At 37.5% G+C, this 20,600-nt stretch overlaps 1 protein-coding gene across 1 annotated transcript in view; it reads right to left on the minus strand.

Moving 5' to 3' along the window:
- The window catches only part of LOC126819031 (uncharacterized), a 69,272-nt gene extending 59,207 nt beyond the window's left edge, over positions 1-10,065 (minus strand). Inside the window, exon 1 of the mRNA XM_050546839.2 lies at positions 9,771-10,065. The gene's annotated coding sequence lies outside the window, so the exon portion shown is untranslated. The remainder of the gene's footprint in view (positions 1-9,770) is intronic.
- Positions 10,066-20,600: the final 10,535 nt, after the last annotated feature.

Genomic DNA, 20,600 nt, shown 5'->3' on the forward strand with positions numbered 1-20,600 from the left:
GTTAACAATGTTGACCTCTTGACCCATTGATGCCAATGTCATGATCTGTGATGTGTAGATCACGTGATATGGATATCATGGCTACTGACTGTGTCTGAGATACTTCTCCGCAGGTAGCGTGTCTCAGATGTTCAGAATGTTATATGCCATGTACTTTTTGTGCCTGTAATTTCTATTTCATGCTATGTATTTTGAGTGGCATACTACGGGGGTAGTGATGGGTGGGAGTATGTTGAGGATGTGGTCACAGTGCCCCCTTAATTATTGAGACAACCAAAAATCTGGTCAAGGTGGTTAGGTGATTAATATACTTTTATCTATTTCATCTTTCATGAATGATTTAGATAAAAAGCTGACAATTTCCACTATAATACACGTTGTTCAAAAATAGATAATGAAACTGGAATATAATTACTTCATTCTTAGCGAAGTTATGGTAGTTTGAGGAATAGAGTCGTCTCGATTGTCACTGTTGTTACGATAATAAACAAAGTCTCACTTATCCATTTTTAAAATAAATTATTAACTGCCAATTGTGTTTAAATCCGTTGAAAACTACAACCATCTGATGCCCTTGAGAGTTGATTATGAGCTTTGCATATGATAAATGTCTAATTATTAATGATTTATAAAGCATTGTTTGTACAATCCGACTGCACCACTGATAAGGGGAGACCAGACTGGAAAATAATGAGGAACTTTTCCGCTTAACATCATGGATTACACATGCAATCACATACTCACTGATCTATAGAGGAGCCACAGTGGCTAAGTGAGTGAGACACTGGCTCGCTAGCCTGGAGGTTGCGGGTGCGCTCCTAGTGTTGGTCGAGGAATGTCATTGGGATTTTCCGACGTGGTTGTCCCTCGTCACATATGCAGGACGAAAAACCGATGTCCCATGCACACATTGACGTGCATGTAAAAGATCCTCTGATAGTTAGAATTCGAAATAAGAGTAGAGTGTAGTGCCGCTGTCCAAGCAAAATTTTCTCTCATAGCACACTGTATGGCATCTGCCCGTCTTCATTATCCCAGTCGGAATAGAACAGTACTACGTTAAACCCCATTTCATTTCATTTCACTGATCTATCGTAGCTCCTAAACTCCACCACATGAAATTGATGAAGTCTAAATTTTCATTAGGTTCCTCAGCAGTCTATTCATAACCGAAGGGGGAGTAAAATAGGCCTGGAGGCGATGGCCTACCACTTTCGGTTTTAGAGGCATACTATTTATGGTCCATGGCTATACCCGTGCTACGCTGGGTCAACCACTGTTATAAGATAATTGGATCATTCAAAAAGAACTGTTACAGGCCAAAAAATGTCATGGATTTAACACTGCATTCAATCGGGAGAGAATTACAAGCCTGACTCCTCTGGGTGCATTACTATAAAACACAGGTTTCAGTATCCCTCCCAATTACATCATCACTTGAACTCATATCTGTTGTTTATTTGTTGCAATCAATGTCTGTGTAGTTTGTCTTGTACACAGGTTTGTCTTATCAGTTTTGTTTTGCGTGTAGAACAGTTCTCCTGTACTCAGTACTATTGAGTAATAAAGAAATAACGCAGGGTGAAGATGGCAAGTCAGAAAAAAGGTCCTTTGTGAATACAGTCTACCCAGGCGGGGGTCCTCTATTTAATAGTACTACTGAGTAATTGAAGCCACAACGCGGTGTAAAGGTGGCAAGTCAGAAAAAACGCCCTTTGTGAATACGGTCTACCCAGGCAGGGGTCCTCTATTTAATAGTAGTACTGAGTAATAAAGCCACAACGCGGTGTAAAGGTGGCAAGTCAGAAAAAACGCCCTTTGTGAATACGGTCTACCCGGGCAGGGGTCCTCTATTTAATAGTAGTACTGAGTAATAAAGCCACAACGCGGTGTAAAGGTGGCAAGTCAGAAAAAACGCCCTTTGTGAATACGGTCTACCCGGGCAGGGGTCCTCTATTTAATAGTAGTACTGAGTAATAAAGCCACAACGCGGTGTAAAGGTGGCAAGTCAGAAAAAACGCCCTTTGTGAATACAGTCTACCCGGGCACGGGTCCTCTATTTAATAGTAGTACTGAGTAATAAAGCCACAACACGGTGAGAAGGTGGCAAGTCAGAAAAAAGGTCTTTGTGAATACAGTCTACTCGGGCAGGGGTCCTCTACTAACCAGTACTACTAAGTAATAAAGCCACAACGCGGTGAGAAGGTGGCAAGTCAGAAAAAAGGTCTTTGTGAATACAGTCTACTCGGGCAGGGGTCCTCTACTAACTAGTACTACTAAGTAATAAAGCCATAATGCTGTGGGCAGGTGGCAAGTCAGAAAAAAGGCTCTTTGTGAATAGTCTACCCGGGCGGGGGTCCTCTTCTAACTAGTACTACTAAGTAATAAAGCCATAATGCTGTGGGCAGGTGGCAAGTCAGAAAAAAGGCCCTTTGTGAATACAGTCTACTCGGGCGGGGGTCCTCTACTAAATAGTACTACTAAGTAATAAAGCCACAATGCTGTGGGCAGGTGGCAAGTCAGAAAAAAGGCTCTTTGTGAATACAGTCCACCCGGGCAGGGGTCCTCTACATGTACTTAATAGTACTACTGAGTAATAAAGCCATAACGTGGTGGGAAGTTGGCAAATCAGAAAAAATGCCCTAGGGTAACAGTTAGGTACAGCTGTAAGTCTACAAAGATCTGTACATGCCTTTGTGAATACAGAGAGAGAGAAATGGGGTTTAACTTCCACTGGCCCATTTCGGGACTAACATATGGTTTAATTCTATTTCAAAAATTCTCTTGCGCGTAAGGGGTTTAGTAGTGGAAGGAAACCGGAGGACCCCGAGAAAACCCACAAGGTTGGACAGACGATCCTACTCCTTGTCACATTCAACCGGGGATTCGAAACCATGCCAGTTGACTCAATGACAGACCTTATGATACAGTGAGCACATGCTAACCATTCGGCCATTTCCCCACCACCTTTGGGGAATACAGTCTTTAAAACTATGTAGAGTGTAATATTTGAATGTAGAGACTGATGTTATTATTGTGTATTGGTAATTAAGCATATTAGAGTATAATAGAAAGGCTTCATAAAGAATGGGTTCACTTGTACTAAGAAGATAGCACAATTATCATCACTGTATAAATTTGTCTTAGAGAATTAAAGATAGGTTGCCAGGCAACAAGTTGATTAAGGTCTTGTCATGTCAATAAATGTCTAATTAATTAGTAATTCATCAATCTGATTAAAACACAGATCCTATTTTGTTTAAGTTTTTTATAGTACAAAATTTCATTTAACTTGTCTTTACTACACTAGGATATGGGTGAATTTACAAGATGTCGCTGAATAAAAGTGGCTGCACGTACAAATTCTACTGTAACATGAAGGTCCAAAAAAAGACCTGAAATAGGCAGATTTAGCTCTTACCTAATACATCTTTATGCAATCAAGGAATAAATTACAAACTACATTATTGTGAGGGTTGAATATATCAGTCTAAAAATGGATCAATTCTGTTCAGTATTTGGCCATAGATCACTAATGATTTCCCCATTGACTTTAATATTAATTCTAGTCTCGTAGACCGGCTCTAACTTTGGCCCAAATTTTCGTTGGGTAGATGGAGCAACATGTGGAAACTTTTTGCCCAAAAGCACGTATGAGGTTCATCATGATACCCAAACTGGAAATAGAGTAAACATGCAATCTTAACTCTTGTATCCTTCGGCCTCATAATCATGAATATTCACCAAAACCTGGCAGAAAATGTATATTCAAATCTTTTTTTTCAATTCTATACCAAAAAGTCAACAAAGATCGCCATGCAAACATGGGACAAAGAGAAAAGAGGAGAAAGACTAAAAATAGCGTTTTTTCATTTCTTTCTTTTGTTTTCATAAATTTTAAAAGAACTTTATAATAATCCCTTGGCTAGCCAGGTGACCTTTTCCAACAAACATGGTATGATAACCATAACAACTGACATGACAGACCTTATGGTCTAAAATGTATACGTAAGACAATTTGGATACAAAGATCTGAATTAATATAGTGGTATATCCTATCATCCCATCAGATGTTATCAGCTGCTGACAAGTATCAATAATATATTCATGGTAACCTACAGCCATGTTCAAAACTGATTTGTCTCCCTTGCATTGAATTTAAAATGAAATGAAATGGGGTTTGAAATCCTACTGTTCTGGGAAATTTTGTCGAGACAGCGGAACTACAGCCTACTCTTATTTCCAATTCCAACTGTTAAGGGATCTTTTACATGCACGCCAATGTGTATATGGGACCTCAGTTAATCGTCAAATCTGACGGACTATACCTAGCCTATGCCAGGCCCTCAGACAATGCAGGGAATTGAACATGTCACCTTTAGGTTAGCGAACCAATGTCCTACTCACTCCCGAATATAAAATGTGGAAATCCTTCTTTTCTTCACAAGTCAGTATAATAAAGTTGCAGAGTGTATTGAGAGACATTTTGCCTGGACAGCAGTGTCTTATTATCTTAAAGATACATTAGTTAAGAGCTAAATATATCTATTGTAGGTCTTTCTATAGGCTTCATACATGTATGTTATAGAAATTATTAATTAGACCTTTATTTACATAACAAGCCCAAAATCAACTCTGTAGGCCCTTGCATGGCTTGGATGCTGCTTGGATTTAAACAGTCATCCATTTAATAATTAAAGTATTAGAAAATCCAAGTAGAGGAGCATAAAACCCCCACACTCGATAATGAAGGAGGGCGGAAGATTCCATAGAACAGTGCAGGCAAGTCTGGATCTCAGTGATGCATCCGGGGAGGAGCAGGAACCAATCCGTGAAAAATATCAAAAAAGAGAATCCCCAGCAACAGACTTCACAACACTGTGTAGATGGTTTTTAAAAATTATATTCTAAGTCCACTACATGTACATGTTTCGGGCTAATAGCCTTCATCAACCAGATAATTCAATTATTAAATGGCTGACCAAGCTAACATTTACCGTTAATCACTGACGTAACCCCAGGAGAACGCCGATGTAGGCATTGAGAATGTTACTTGATAATCGAAAATATGTAGGCAGGGTTATCGTCTGTCAATCAAACGGTCGGCAATTCTCGGAGACAGCGTTGAGACAGTTGATGCCTATTTCTAGTCCAAACTACATGTAGTCAGAATAAAGTAATTTGACTGGTATTTTCAATATTTTCTTATCATCTATTTTTGAACTATTATATCAAGAATGGCCAACTCTTTATTAAAATCTTAACTAATGTTATCTTTAAACAGGCATTATGCAAGACCTAAATTTGCCCATTGCAGGTCTTTCTTTAGGCCTGGAATGTTATACAAATTATCAGTTAGATATCAATTAATTTACAAAGACCATAATCAACTATCGATGTCATTGGATGACTGCCATATCAGCAGAATAAAGTATGTTTTGTGTTTGATGTGGTTACCATAATAATGGACAATCGAGACTTTGTTTATTATCGTAACAACGGTAGCAATGACAATCGAGGCTAGATATAGGCTCAGCATATTATCTTTTCATTATCTATATTTTACCTACATGTACATGATTTATAGCAAGAACTGTCAGCTTTTTATCTAAAAGCCGCTTTAATCTTAGATTAAAAAACATTTCTTGACAGACCCTCTGCCCTGCAGGACTAACTAAGGGGAAAATACACTAAACAACTACACATTACTAGTTACATATTTTGAAACTAATGATAATTTTCATGTCAATCATTATGTGTGCAATGTGAAGAGAATTTTGCCCGGGCAGTGGTATTTCCATATTTAACTCTTCAACGAATTCCAACTGCCAAGAATTCTTTTACGTGCAAACCATTTTGTACACACGTGGAGCCCAGTTTTTGTCCGATGTGGAGCTGATTTTTGTTTCCATGCCAGTCCTGACACACGAGAACCAAGCTTGACTAATCCTGAAGGTTCTACTCAACACATGCCAGGATTGCATTGCAACCCTGGACTTTCAATTCGAGAGACGCAGGCACTACCGCTCGACTACAGCAGTAGTACTGACAATTACCACGACAATTACATGTACATGTACCTAGAATGAAATCATGAGAGAGAGAGAAGTTTTTAACTAGGTCATTTCGAGACTAACACATGGTTTAATTTTATTTCAATAATATGCTTGCGTGTATGCAGGGCTGTCGGTAATTTTTCACAGATGATTAGCAGCACTGCTAATCAAAAAGTCCAATTTTGCCAAATTTGATTAGCAAATTTAAAAATTGATTAGCAGTTTTTCAGTTTCAACATAAAACACCTAAATAACAAGATTATTTTAATTTTAATTGATAGCAAATGATTAGATTTCATTCTTAAGATTAGTTTAGAATTTTAGCACTTCTACAGGTAGCTGTGAACATTTCTGAATGAATGTAGACTTTTGGTTAGGCCTTATGTCTGAAGCCAATTCTTGGCAGTGGCTTCTTATTTCTTAGTTAGAAAACATTTTCGTCTGCTTTTTATCGTGTGTTATTATTTTTGTTCAATCGGAAGCACGCAGTATTTTACGAATAATCTCGATTAACTAGACGCACGCGATATAAACAATAATAGTTTACGGGAATTCTTACTTTGATTTCTCATTTTACAATACGTTTACACGTATTTATTTTTTATATTTTATTTACAATACGTGGGGGATACACTGAATTTATTTTTTTTCAAATTGAATACTGATATAATTACTCGAAATTGACATGTCTCGCAACGTGAGTGGTACTACTTGATTCCCTATTTCCGGTTTAATAGACCCGATTCATAGAGTTAGGTCCCTGTATTATATAGTATAATGAATTGAGTCTGGGTAGTTCGAGAAGAAAATGTCACACGGAGAATTCCGTTTTGTTTATAAAATTTATTTGATATTTTATACACGTTGAAAGTGTTGAGAAATGTGGATAAATCTTTGTCTCAATATCAAAAATGACAGGCATATTAATGATTCGCAGAAAACGTTAAATTTCAATTTTTGATTAGCAATGGACAAAATGTGAATCGCAAATTGCGCTGCGATACTGGTTGTCGGCAGCCCTGCGTGTATGGGTCTTTAGCATTGGGAGGAAACCGGAGGACCCAGAGAAAACCCACAAGGATGAACAGGTGACCTTACTCCTTGTGACGTACAACCAGGGAATCAAAACCAAGCTACATATAGAATAACAGTAGAACATTGAACGGTGTAGCACTACTAGTCCCTCATAGCGCACTGAATGGTGTATATCTTTATTAGCCCAGTTGAAGCAGAAAAGTACTAGGATGTTCAGATACATATTTAAACAGGTTTAAAATCACCCAGGTTTTTAAGATATGAAAATCAAGGATTCTCAAGGATACTGTGAAAATCCAAGGTTGTGCAAACCATGTAATAAAAGCCAAACCCTGTTTAACTTTTTATCTCATTCGTTAAAGGTTACATGTAGATATAATTACATAAAGCATACTGTGCGTGCCCAAAACCAGTTGGTTTCAGTGTTTTAAAACTGACCTGTTCAGAGGGTCAAGATAAGGCAGCTTTTCTGAAATCTGTGATGGGAATGTGATTTGTAAAAAGTTCAGGTACCGGTAGCTAAAAGAATTAAATTCACTTTTACATTTGGATTTAGAACTTTGTGTGAAATACATGTAATAAAGATAGGTTGCCAAACAACGAAACATACACCCACAGCAGCTAAGTCGTCCGGGCAGTCAACAAGAGTTGTCACATATATTTATAATACACTAAAATGTGATTAAGAGTAACAACTCAAAGATTAAACTCATTAAGTGATTGTCAGAAAATCCTTAGAATTTGTTTGTCCCATGCTAACATTTAGCAAAACAAAACATTTAATACCATGGATTTAGCTGTTCAAGTTATCAAAAAGCATTGAAAATTGATATACTTGTTCATCTCAAGACTTTAAACTGAGTGTGTATCAATTTAAAGTCAACCAAATGATCACTTTGGCATGTAGAGCAAAGTTCATCCAGATTCTTCGGCGTGGTTCCCCCTTGTCAGTGATGCAGGACAGAGGTCCTGACAAGGACAGCTGTCTACATTGGAATGCACGTTAAAGATCCCTTGGCAGTTGGAATTCGATATAAGAGTAGGCGATAGTGCCGCTGCCCGGGCAAAATTTCCCTCATAGCACACTGTATGGCGTATGCCCGTCTTCATTAGCCCAGTATAGGAGCAGAACAGTAGGACGTTAAACCCCATTTCATTTCATTTCATTTCTGTTCATTATAGTTCAAAGTTTCGGTTTACTTGTCTGTACTACACTAGGATCTGGTTGATGTGAGGGATTAGCCAGTGAAACAGTCTGTTACGATGAGTTTTTGGCGTGCCGTGCACGGATCTGTGGGTATCCCAGTAAAACATCAACGCTGACATCATAAGGTCAAAAGCAGCTTGTATGACCCCTGACGAAACCTCTCACTACAACTGGTCAGATCTTCATGTACCGGTAGCTGAGGCTATCGAAAGTATAAAAAACGAAATGAAATATAGATCTGTATTTTAATCAGATTGAGCTTTCGCAAGATTTTTTTGAAGTAATCAAGGGCCATAACTCTGTCAGTAATGATCTGAAATCATTGAAAATATATAGGTGTCTCCGTCTCATGACCATAAACACTGTGTATAAATTTAAAGTCAATCGAATATTAACTTAGGTTCTAGAGCGCCCACAAGATTTTTCAAAGTGATCAAGGGCCATAACTCTGGCAGTAATTATCAGAAATCGTTGAAATTCATAGGATTCTTCCTCTTATGACCTTAAACACTGTGTATAAATTTAAAATCAATCAGATATTAACTTTCGCCTCTAGAGCTTCTGGATGTGGAACTGACGGACGGGGGCAACAACAATATACAACCATATTTCAATGTGGGCGTATAAAAAGTTTTAAACATTATTTGCACTGATCTGGTTATTATTTTGCTGTGTATTTTTCCTGTATTGATTTTAACTAAGGTTGGATTTCTGTGGTCAAGTCTCAAGTTGTCTAAGCCGGTTTTCCATGTTACTTGGAACTTAGACCGACATTTTCGTTGGCAAAAACGCATTCAAAAATGCGCACATGGAAAACAGGCGTAATGCTTTATATTCTAATTATGGTGATTAGAAAAGCAAATGTGTGACAATTTCCTGATGTAGGCCTACATGTAAATGTAGGGGAATAAAGTTAAAATTAATATTGAAATTCACAACACTCATCTAGAACATTATCAATGCTGCACTTGGCGACTTGCAACATCCATGTTGACCAGGCTTGGAAGACAAAATCATTAAGAAAATTATGAATGCTCTGGTGGAAGTATTTGAAACTTCAGAATGATGATGTTCAACCCACACTAGCTAGTAGTACAAGCACCCTGGTGTGTTCCCTACAGATTGACATGTAAATAAAGGAGGCTACAGCCTACAGCACATGTGGGAAAGTTTGTTGATGTTGATCATGAGTCGTTGACATTTACATATTTACAACAAATAAATAATCAATATCTACCTTTAATATTAGGATTTTAAGAAGGGTTTGCTAAATGAATGTCTGTAGTATTACTGACAGTTATCTCGTTTTGCTTTTTTGGTCACTTTTGTTTATAAACTAAACTTGTGGATTTCTGTCATTCATTGTGATTGACAGAAATCCACAAGTTTATACAAGAAAATAACACTTGATTGAACGAGGATTGAATATTTTCCCTGCTAATTACGAAACAGATATATCAATTTGTACCTACCCACTGGATTAATAACGTATTACTCTGTAAATGGCACCGCATTCGCTTAATTAACACTTCGTTTAATATGGGCCTAGTTCAGGGACTTTGGTTTTCGGCCATCTTTAAATACCGCCAAGATCAGTCGAGAAACTTGATAGTCCACACCAACCGATAAAACCTCATTTAGAGAAGCGATAACCACGGTAAAACTTTAAAAGACACCGTGCCATCACACTCTCGCACCGTTGTATTTATCAAAGATAGATTGCAATGTACCGAAATAGCTACGTCGCCTGCACCGTCCACAGAGGTCGCATATTATAGTAATTGCGGCGGTGTGTCCTTTACTTTAAATGCCAATGACAAAACACAATTCAGAATTGGGACTAATAATATAGCCTGTAGGCCTATGTACTTTTGCACAAACTGAAAAACTTCAACCTTTATGATTAAATTTAAGACCGCCGTCGACCGCCGATTGTTCCTAAAATACACTTTATTAACACAATTCAGGGATCACTATTACATTTGCGCAAACATAAAATCTTCAACATTTATGGCTATATTTTTCATATAATATAAAACAGCCGGCGACCGCCGATTTCTCCCTTATGAAATAGAAAAAGTATAGGTTCCTATAGAAGTTTGTGGGATTCTGTAGAATGCTACAGGAAAACGAATTCATTCTGTAGGTTTTTTTTTCACTTGACTATAGATTCAAAAGCATTTACTATAGGTTTGTGTAGGACCAGCAGATAAGTTTTTTGCAAGTGTAATTTCTTATAGAATTCTATAGAATACTTTTAAGAACTGCAATGTTGTGAAAAAAAATAAACCTATAGATTTATTGGCGCTGCTATAGAATTGATGGTAAAAACTATAGTTTTCTATAAAACTAACTTATATAGTCTGAAGTCAGTTGTGTAATACTATATTATAGTTTTCTATGACATTCTGTAGAAAACTATGGAAAAAAAAAGTTTTATCCTATAGATTTCGTGGAGAAACATATAACAGATGAGCCTTCTATAGTTTTCTGTAGAATTTATATGGTACATAAACCATTTTAACAAATACTATAGTTTCCTACATAATAAGCTAGTAACAATGTTCTATACTACAGGTTTCATAATTTGGCGATGTTTTTTATTCATACTATAGCTTACTATAGAATCTAGTTATGCATTTGTGTGAATTATGTAAGAGTTTCCAATAGAATTTTCCTAGATGCAGTTTTCCGAAATTTACTGTGACACCAAATGATAAACTAAAATAAGCTTAGACGGAAAAAAATAAAGTCTTAAAATAATATTTCTTTGTAATAGTGATTTGACACTTTAATAGTAAGTGCAGGGGGACTGCGCCACACAAAATTTACACAAAAACAAATACACGGACAGGACATCATACTCAGGAAAACACAAACATACAGACAATTAAAAAAAAATGAATGGATCCGGGGGCTAGCCGTAAGCGTCCACTGCGCTGTACAGTCCCGGGTCTGTAGTGACACAGACTTCACTCAAATTTGAAAACAATTAGGAATACAACCCAAAGAACCCATTGTGTAATGCCAGCATGAGTCATGATCTGCTATATGCTACACGAAATACGAATGTAAGCATATGACAGTAAAATTCAACTATACAAGTAACCACATCGGTGAAATGTATAAAAAAAAAGTAGTCTAAACTCTAAATTCAACCAAGAAACGCTTCAGTATTCAATACATATAGGGTACATGTTCCATCGTCACAAAAACAAAAACCTTCAAAAAATGCCAGTAAATGTAGATCTTCACAGCAAAAATAACAGATGATATTATTCTTATAAAGATAAGTCAATGAAATAAAGACAAAGTTTATTTGATCACAATCTGACTTTTGGGTGATCCTGCTAGTTAGATTTTTATAATGACTATTGCAGATTCTGTACTCAAATTTGTTGATGCCAGCAGATTAACCATGCATGCATATGTCGACAAACTATAATTAACAGCCAATTTACTCTCTTGAAAACTGTTTGGTCATTGGCTGAATTTTGAATTATAAAATTAAGTGCACAGATTTGATTAAAGACAGAAAGATAAGTATACTTTATTACTTTCTCAACAATAATATCAAATTAGATAAGATTTATAAGATTTTGTTATTTAAAGATACATTATCAGAGGCGGGTGCCAGGGGGGGGGGGGGCGAGGGGCCAGTGCTCTTTTTTACTGCTGAAAGTGCCTTTTCTCAGACCCAAATATGTCCGTTCCCAACCCGTTGCAGGGATCCCAAATGACTCAAACCATCGATTCAAACACACCAGTCTGGTCTAATTAATGCTTCCACTTTCAAACGAATTCTTGTTGTTTAGCTGACGGTGCCCTAATCCTATAGAGTGACTATAGACAGACATCTTGTGGAATCGGCGGCGTATACACTCATGTCCATCACCGACGCGCATGAGTGCAACTTGATGTAGCATTGTTTCATGTGTGGACAGTACAAAGTACAAGTTACAAGGCTTAAATAGTGAAGTGGCTAGGGAATAGATTCGTCTTTTTCCCATCATAATGCCTCGCTCGCCCTTGACAGTTTTCGAGCCGCATGTTCAACTGGCTTTTTTTCTCGATTTTAAGGCTCTTTTTCAACGATTTCCGAATAGCTCTTGGAATGGTTACAGATGCAAGGAAATGACGGATAATTTTCTTGCCCCCCCCCCCCATAAAATCCCCTCTCAGCGGCGTGCCCCGTCTTCGCGGTCAGTGCCCTCATTTTGCGGCGCCCCCCTCCCTTTTCAAAATTCCTAGATCCGCACCTGATTATGGGAGACAAGATAAAGCGATGGCAGTTCTCTCTATAATAGTTAAAAACTAGATAGTGTAAAGGTAATTTGCTGAAAATTTCAAATTGTTCCACTATGAGCCGAGAAAGAAGCGGGTGAATTTTTGCATAGTCTCGGTCATCATTACTAAAATCATTAATATAAACAGCATAGTCTCGATTATCCACTTTTTCTGATTTAATTATCAACGGCCGTTAGCGGCATATAGGATCTAATCCAGCCAACTTCGAAGGCTAGCCTTGACATCGAGAGTTTATTATGGTCTGGATTAGTTAATTAATGTCTAATTGATAATTTAGATAACATTTCAGGCCTAAAGAAAGACTTGTAATAAGCAGATTTTGCTCTTGCATAATGAATGTTTATGTAACTTTATTTAACTATACTTTTCCCTATATTTCAGTTATTCCAAGAAGAAAACTTGTCAAGCCATGGTTCCGACTGGTGAATCAACAGAATTCAAATTAATCCACAAGAGAAAAAATATAAGCCTATCAATTTAGAAGAAATCATGGGCCAACTATATTCATTCCCAAAATAAGAATTAAGAATTTCTATAGTACCTATTCCTACAGAAAACTGTAGTGACCCAATTTCTAAACTACAGAATACTACAGTATTCTTTTCTATACATAACTGTAGAATTTCATACAGAAAGTGCAATAAAACCCCATAGAATACTGTAGTATTTTCCTATAGACATTTTCCCATAAATCTGTAGGAAAAACTATAATATATGCGCTATAGAAACTGTAGAATATTTGGGCCCGCTATTTCCTAATGTCTCCCAAAATTCTATAAAATACTATGGGACAGGCCCCACGCAAAACTCTATAGATTTTCTATAGAATTCTGTAGAAAACTACACTGGCATTCACCCCCCCCCCCCCCATGTGTGGACTATACATCCATAAAATCTTATAATTTCCACTACAGATTTCTGATATTGTAGGCTATGAGGTATTAACATTATTCATATTCATACAACAGTGCGATTCGCATTTGCAAAAAATTGGCGGTAAATTAATAGGAATCAGTGGTCGTCGGCGTTCATCGGCGATGAAAAGACATACCCCATTTGCAATATATTAAAAAACTGATCAAGATTTCCAATTCCTAGTAGAATTCAAAAATAATTAAAATGTGATCGGCTAAGCTAGATCTTGTTAGTAGGCCTAATGTTAAATGGGTGTATCGGCAGGCTATATTGAAATAGCAATGACCTAGACATGTGGTATTCGAAATATTTTTAAACTCCGTAAACATCCTGGGTTTTTTTTAAAACACATCAGAAAAACACATCAACACAGGATGTTGTGTATAGTTTTGTACGCAGTTTCCATATTAGGGCATTTAGATGAAGTCCTTGCATTTTGAAGCCTATTCGCGTCAAATTATAGCCTATTCAAGTTCCAACTCGATGGAGTCCTTGCATTTTGAAGGCTATTCACGACCAATTGTAGCCTATTCAAGTTCCGGAGTGTATATGGTTTAAAACAGCAGAACGTGCTAGGTTTTGTCAGACATAATTCCGACACGATGGAGTCCTTGTATTTTGAAGCCTATTCACGACCAATTGTAGCCTATTCAAGTTCTGGAGTGTATATGGTTTAAAACATCAGAACGTGCTTGGCTTTGTCAGACATAATGGACGAGCGGATTTCGGGAGACATTATTTAGACTTCCCAGTTAAAGGACAATATATTGGTTTCTGCCATTATCACATATGTCATAGAACTGTTTATAAACACGTTCTAAATATAATTTTAACACGGAGATCATTGCTACGATAGATGCGTAACGAAGATTTTAAGAAACAGAAGTGACGCAAAAATTGGAAAAGAAGAGTTAAACTTCTATATAACTGACTAAAGTAACGAGCAATAACAGATACGCGACGAATTTCTGAAACTGTCGCTTCGAAAAGTGGGCATATATATTCTAGTCAGAAATATTCTTCAGAAATTTGTGCCAAACTTGAACAATTTTTGGTTCAAGGGCAAGTTGTTCTAATGATAAACAAGTACAGTTACTACTCATCTGTTTTCGGGGCGGACAATGAGACATGATCCGAATGCCTAGAAGTGTGAAGCCCATCGAATTACTTGGAAAAACATAAATAGACATATTCTGTTCAAAATAATTAAAATCCGCCTTCGTATTCTCTGGAAAATATAATGACCCCAAGGAGACAAAGGGTCTGTATGGGTGAGGTGCAAGTATAGTGAATTAAACTAGATTTGATTTCCAATCATGTCACGGCGACGGGGGCCCTACGAAACCAGTTGGTCCGAGAGCTGCCCAGTCCGCCGCACACAATTTCAATGTGGAGCTAAATGCAGAATTGTGATTATAAATGGTTGCAAACTGCGAACGTTTTAAAATCGAAACCGAAATCAGAGTATACCAGCTACGATCAGTCGATCACCATCAGCAAAATTTGAGAGCAATTTTTCAGATATGAGAGCAATCTTGCAGAAGAGAGCTAGGGACACTTTTGTCGGAAGGGAGGGCATATATAGCCATACACTGTGATACACACCCTATGCCCTTATAGGAAATCTCGTCTAGTTTTATCAACCGTTTTCGGTTTCTTTTGTTTTTTGTATTAAAAGCACGAATCTGTCGCGGATAGTTATCGACCTTCCCACCACCTGCCCATCCCTGATGACAATATTCGAAAATGTTGACATGTTTCCGTGCATGATTCAACATTTAATTTCTCATTTTCCTATCCGGGGTGTCGTTCAACTCGCTGACCCAGTTTCGCCAGTTACTATTTTGACGCAAATATTTTACAATACAATCACAATGGCCTCGACCTAATATTGATTTCAAATTCGTAAACAGGTTTTATTTGATAGGACATCGCGTAATGTTACGGAAATAGATGATATATTGACTTTTAAAATGACCCATAGGTTAAAAAACAACCCCAGTGAATGGCTTGTATTCTCATTTCCGGTGTGTTTATCAAAAACACGGCAAATCCTTTTTTGATTATGACTGTGATGGAATGGGGGGTTGGATGGCCGAATGGTAAGCACGTGCGCGCTGTATCATAAGGTCTGTCATTGAGTCAACTGACATGGTTTCGACTCCCCGGTTGTACGTGACAAGGAGTAGGGTCGCCTTCCAACCTCGTGGGTTTTCTTCGGGTCCTCCGGCTTCCTCCCACTGCTAAAGACCCCTACGCGCAAGCGAATTACTGAAATAAAATTTAACCATATGTTAGTCCCGAAATGACCTAGTATGTGTCGAGTGGACCTACTTTGATAATAATCGTAGCTAATTTGCAAGGAATGAGCATGTTAGTTGTTGCATAATATTAAGCAGCCGTGTGAGTTGGAAATACCATTAGTATAGCGTGGTTCCCCTTGTCAGTGGTTTCAAGGCGGAGGGCCTGACAAGGACACTTTTCTAATCGTTCGGGTGGGACGAAAAACCGAGTCCCGTGTATACATTAGCGTGCACGTAAAACACCCCTTGGCAGTTGGAATTAGATATAAGAGTAGACCATAGTGGCGCTGCCCGGGCAAAATTTCCCTCATAGGACACTGTATGGCGTATGCCCGTCTTCATTATCCCAGTCGGAGCAGAACAGTAGGACTTTAAACCCCATTTCATTTTAATGGCATACCAGCCATATTAAAGCCAGAGCCAGTTATTATTTTTTAGAGCGGGGAGATTTGTGACTAACAGTTTCCTTTGATCCAAAGAATAAAGTTCCATGAATGAACTTGAACTGTATAAAAGTCTGTGTTATTTGCTCACAAACAAAAACACATAAAAGCTGAATATATATCTGAAGTTAATCGGATACTAACTCGACTTGGGCTTTAGAACATCCACAAGCATGTGTACCAACAAACACTTATGGACGCTGGACGGATGGGGTGATGACAATATGCAGTCAAAAAACCCTTTCTTGCAATGTTTTAGGGTTAACCCCCTTTTTTCATAAACTGGCTGGTATTTAGAGCAAGCCAATCACCAAACTAAGTAGAAAATATTTTGTTTCATTGAAATGAGAACCACCATTGTTATAACACGATATTGCTAGGGAAAGTAGACCACCCTTTTGGAATGCTTTGAATAGGTCAATCGACAGGTCATGTCAATAAGTGGACCATTTATGAATCATAATTCAACCACTGTGTTAGTTTTCACAATGATGAGATAGCATGTAACCAAGTAAAATTGGCATTAACTTGTTAGTATTCGGACACTGAATATCTGTAGTTGATATCAGAGTGATATTAATAGGATTGCCGACCATCTTGTATGGGTTGATAAAGATTGTGAACAAACAGGACTGATACTTTAACACTTTGAGCATTTAAAGCTATATTTACACAATGCAATAGTTTTTATTTCATAATCTAAAATGAAAGTGGAATATTCTTACCGTTACACTGCAATAGCCAGCTGTTAATCCTCGTGACATCCTTTGATAGTACGATCCAAATTTCAACACCTGTCGGTAGCCAATAACGTGTTCTAGCCAATCGAGCATTAGTTCATCCTCAACATCTGGCAAGGGCACAAGGGTTGAAAAGAAGGGACCCAAACATAACCCAAACTGCATTAGGTGTAGTCATTCCTGAATATAATGTTAAACATACATTATGGAAGAGCTAAATCTGCCTATTGCAAGTCTTTATTAAGCTTTCAGATGTTATAGAAATTATTAATTAGACCCTTATTTACATGAAAAGCTCAATATAAACTCTGTAGACCCTCGGATGTCTTGGATACAGCATGAATTTAAAAAGTCGTCCATTTAAAGTTAAATCAATAAATGGCGGACTAAGCTAACATTTACCGTTAGTCATTGACGTCACTACCGGAGACTGGTGAGATAAGGCCTGCCAAGCGAGGGTACCATAGCCATGGAGAATGTTACTTGATAATCAAGAATATGTGGGTGGAGTTATCTTCTGTTAATCAAGCGATCGGCAATTCTGGTAGACACAGATGATGCCTTTTTCTTGTTCGAACTTCCAACTGTATCAGTTTGACTGAAATTTTCAATATTTCTTTTTTATCATCTATCTTTGAATTATTATAGCAAGAATGGTCAACTCTTTATTAAGCTCTTAACTAATGTATGTTTAATATATCAAAAATGCCACCAGATGTATGCTCCATCCATACCGCAAAATTAAAGGTAATATCCATAGCTCTTGAGTGACTTGTGTCGTCCACCGTTCAAAGAGCAGTCATTGTGTCTGACTCCCTTAGCAGTATAAAGTCAATAATACATGATAAAACAACACCTAGACCAGAAATTGTTTAGAATATTCTAGCAAGTGTTTGTTACCTCCGAAACAAAAATAAAACCGTAGAATTTACATGGATACCAGCCTGTGTTGGCATAGTAGACAATGAGTCTGCAGACAATATGGCTCGCAAAGGCATCTGCGAGACCGAAGATTTACAATATAGCGCTCAGGAATTTAACAGCATGGTTAAAACTAAGATTAAATCAGAAAGAAAAACTGAGTTGGCTAGAGCAAATACTTTTAGATTCAAATTATATAAAGATCTGGTTGTAAAAAACAGCGGTCAATCACCCATCGCGTAAAATTTGTGGGTAAATCACCAGACTGAGAACTAAAGAATTAATTACCGACCATAAACCAGTGAAGTGCGAATGGGGCCACATTTTGATCGTTAATCATGTCGTCATTGCGTGCAATAAATTGGAAGGGAAACGACCCCTAGTAAGAGGTTTACTGGAAGATGCCAAACTTCAGTATACCCGCCAGAATATACTCTTCCCCCTCGGAATATGTCATATAAAATTTATGAAGGGATCTCAATATTCATAACAGAATCGGGAATTAACTGTTAAGTTAGTTGCTTGCGAAAAATGATCACTAGTCATGGAAAGGTAACTGGTTGTGTAGACCAGGATGGCGACGAAGCCAGCTGCATGCTTTAATAATATCAGAATAAATTGTCATTAAGATAGGGAACTACATATCTAGTTACACAGGAAGGAACTATTGATGTTGGACAGTATGGCGGTTCAGCCTACTGTATGATTTAATAAATTAGGGAAAATAATGACAAAAAGAATAGGGACCTACACAACTATTATTAACAATGACAGTGCATATCAATCAATTTAATTTAATTATGTCTAATATCATGTATTATTTCTATAAATGTTTTAATTTGTTTTAATAGCCTTGTTCTGTGTTGCTGCTGACGTTTCTTTTTCTTTTCAGGCAACTTTTATCTGGGGAGAGTCTTACACAAGAAAAAACTCAATGAAGTGCCTTGCACTTCGTGTTTCCAAATAACGCAAGCGGATTTTTTTTTCCCAACGTTTTTTTTTTCTATCCGCACTTATGACGCCAAACATCAGGCAACTGGACCTCCTGTTTTAACCTGTTTTTATAATGACAAAAAGAGAAGATGACCCGTCCCCTCTCTCTTCTCACGACAGCGATTTTATAAGTGTGTTTCAAAGTAATTTTTTTGATACGCAAGGGCTTTTTTTTATTTTGTGTTGTTACCAATTTTAAGGTGATTTTTGATATACACAGACTTTTTTATTTTGCGTTTTTACCAATTTTCAACCCATTAAGTGTAAATAATTTAATTAAATCAACCTGTCCATAATATCATATTTAATGTATTGGACGTTAAATCTTTAATAAACAATAAAAATAGTTAGTTAGTTAGTAAGTTAAGTTTGGGCCAGGTCCCAAGTTAATACCAGAACTCGCAGGGACTAGGTCCCGATTCTAGGCCAGAGCGCCAAGTTAGCACCAGGGCTCCCTCAAGTCAAGCTAACTAAAAAGTCATTAACTAAGGAATCATTAAATTGTTTCAATGGCATTTAGTAATTGAACTAGAGTATACAGGTCGCAATTCTATGGAATACAATTACTGCTTATTACTGAGCGACGTTTCGACTAGGATTCACTAGTCATTATCAAGCTATGATAAAAAATGAAAATATGACAGGACAATATATACATGTACATAACAATACTTTGTTAATGCTGACAGTAAAAAGCAGTAATTGTATTCCATAGAATTGTGACATGTATACTCTAGTTCAATTACTAAATGCCATTGAAACAGTTTATCAGACATCAGTGTGGAGATGTGGCAGTCAAACTCATTGATCAGGTACGAAGAACAGAAGGAAAATATGTACATGTATGTAATAATCTTACTTTCTTGATGCGACGCAGGGATGCCGAAATAGTACCCAAGGGCCTAATTATCAATCAAATTAGATTACCTTTAGGTACACGAAGGGAGATCTCTGGTTTGTCAGCATTAACAAAGTATTGTTATGTACATGTATATATTGTCCTGTCATATTTTCCTCTCGGATTCTTTTGAAGATATGGGTCCCAGGCAGCTGACGGCCTTTGAAGGTTCTCAAGTAGCCGATGTCTGGAAGTACTGGTCCGAGTATGACACTGAAAAGTCGTATACTGTGAGGGTGAGGACTTTGGAGAAACGTTTGTGGCAAAGGTAAGTTATTCCCAATGTGTGTGTGTTTCTCTGTCTAGATGAATGGGTCTTTGTTTCTTTCATTCGTGACTGTACATGCCACTCGTCCTATTTTAAGTATATCTTCAGGATGTCCTCCCACGTGCCGAGCAGGTCGATCACTTCGGCATTCCCCTGTCGGTTATTCCCCCCGCGCTGCTGACCGCCACGTGGTAGGATACTCGGCTGGTCTCTTCTTTTGGTACTGTGTATGTTTTTATGATTGGGTTCATGGTTACTTGGAAACTGGAAGACTGGATAACTGGAAGACTGGATAACTGGAACACTTGAGCAGCAGATGTTAATAGGGCGAACGCACAAATTAGAAATTTCCTCGATTCCGACTGGTCGAGAAATGTGGTCGAATCGACAATAAACCCCCTCTAAATTCTCAAGACGAATCACTGCGTATAAATATTACAGTGTTCTTTTTTCATTTTTTCGCTCAATGATCTTCCTGAACTCAAATCTTTATTGACAAATATCGTCAAGAAA

The sequence above is a fragment of the Patella vulgata genome, chromosome 4 (genome assembly GCF_932274485.2).
Source record: "Patella vulgata chromosome 4, xgPatVulg1.2, whole genome shotgun sequence".
In the NCBI taxonomy this organism is placed as follows: domain Eukaryota; kingdom Metazoa; phylum Mollusca; class Gastropoda; family Patellidae; genus Patella; species Patella vulgata.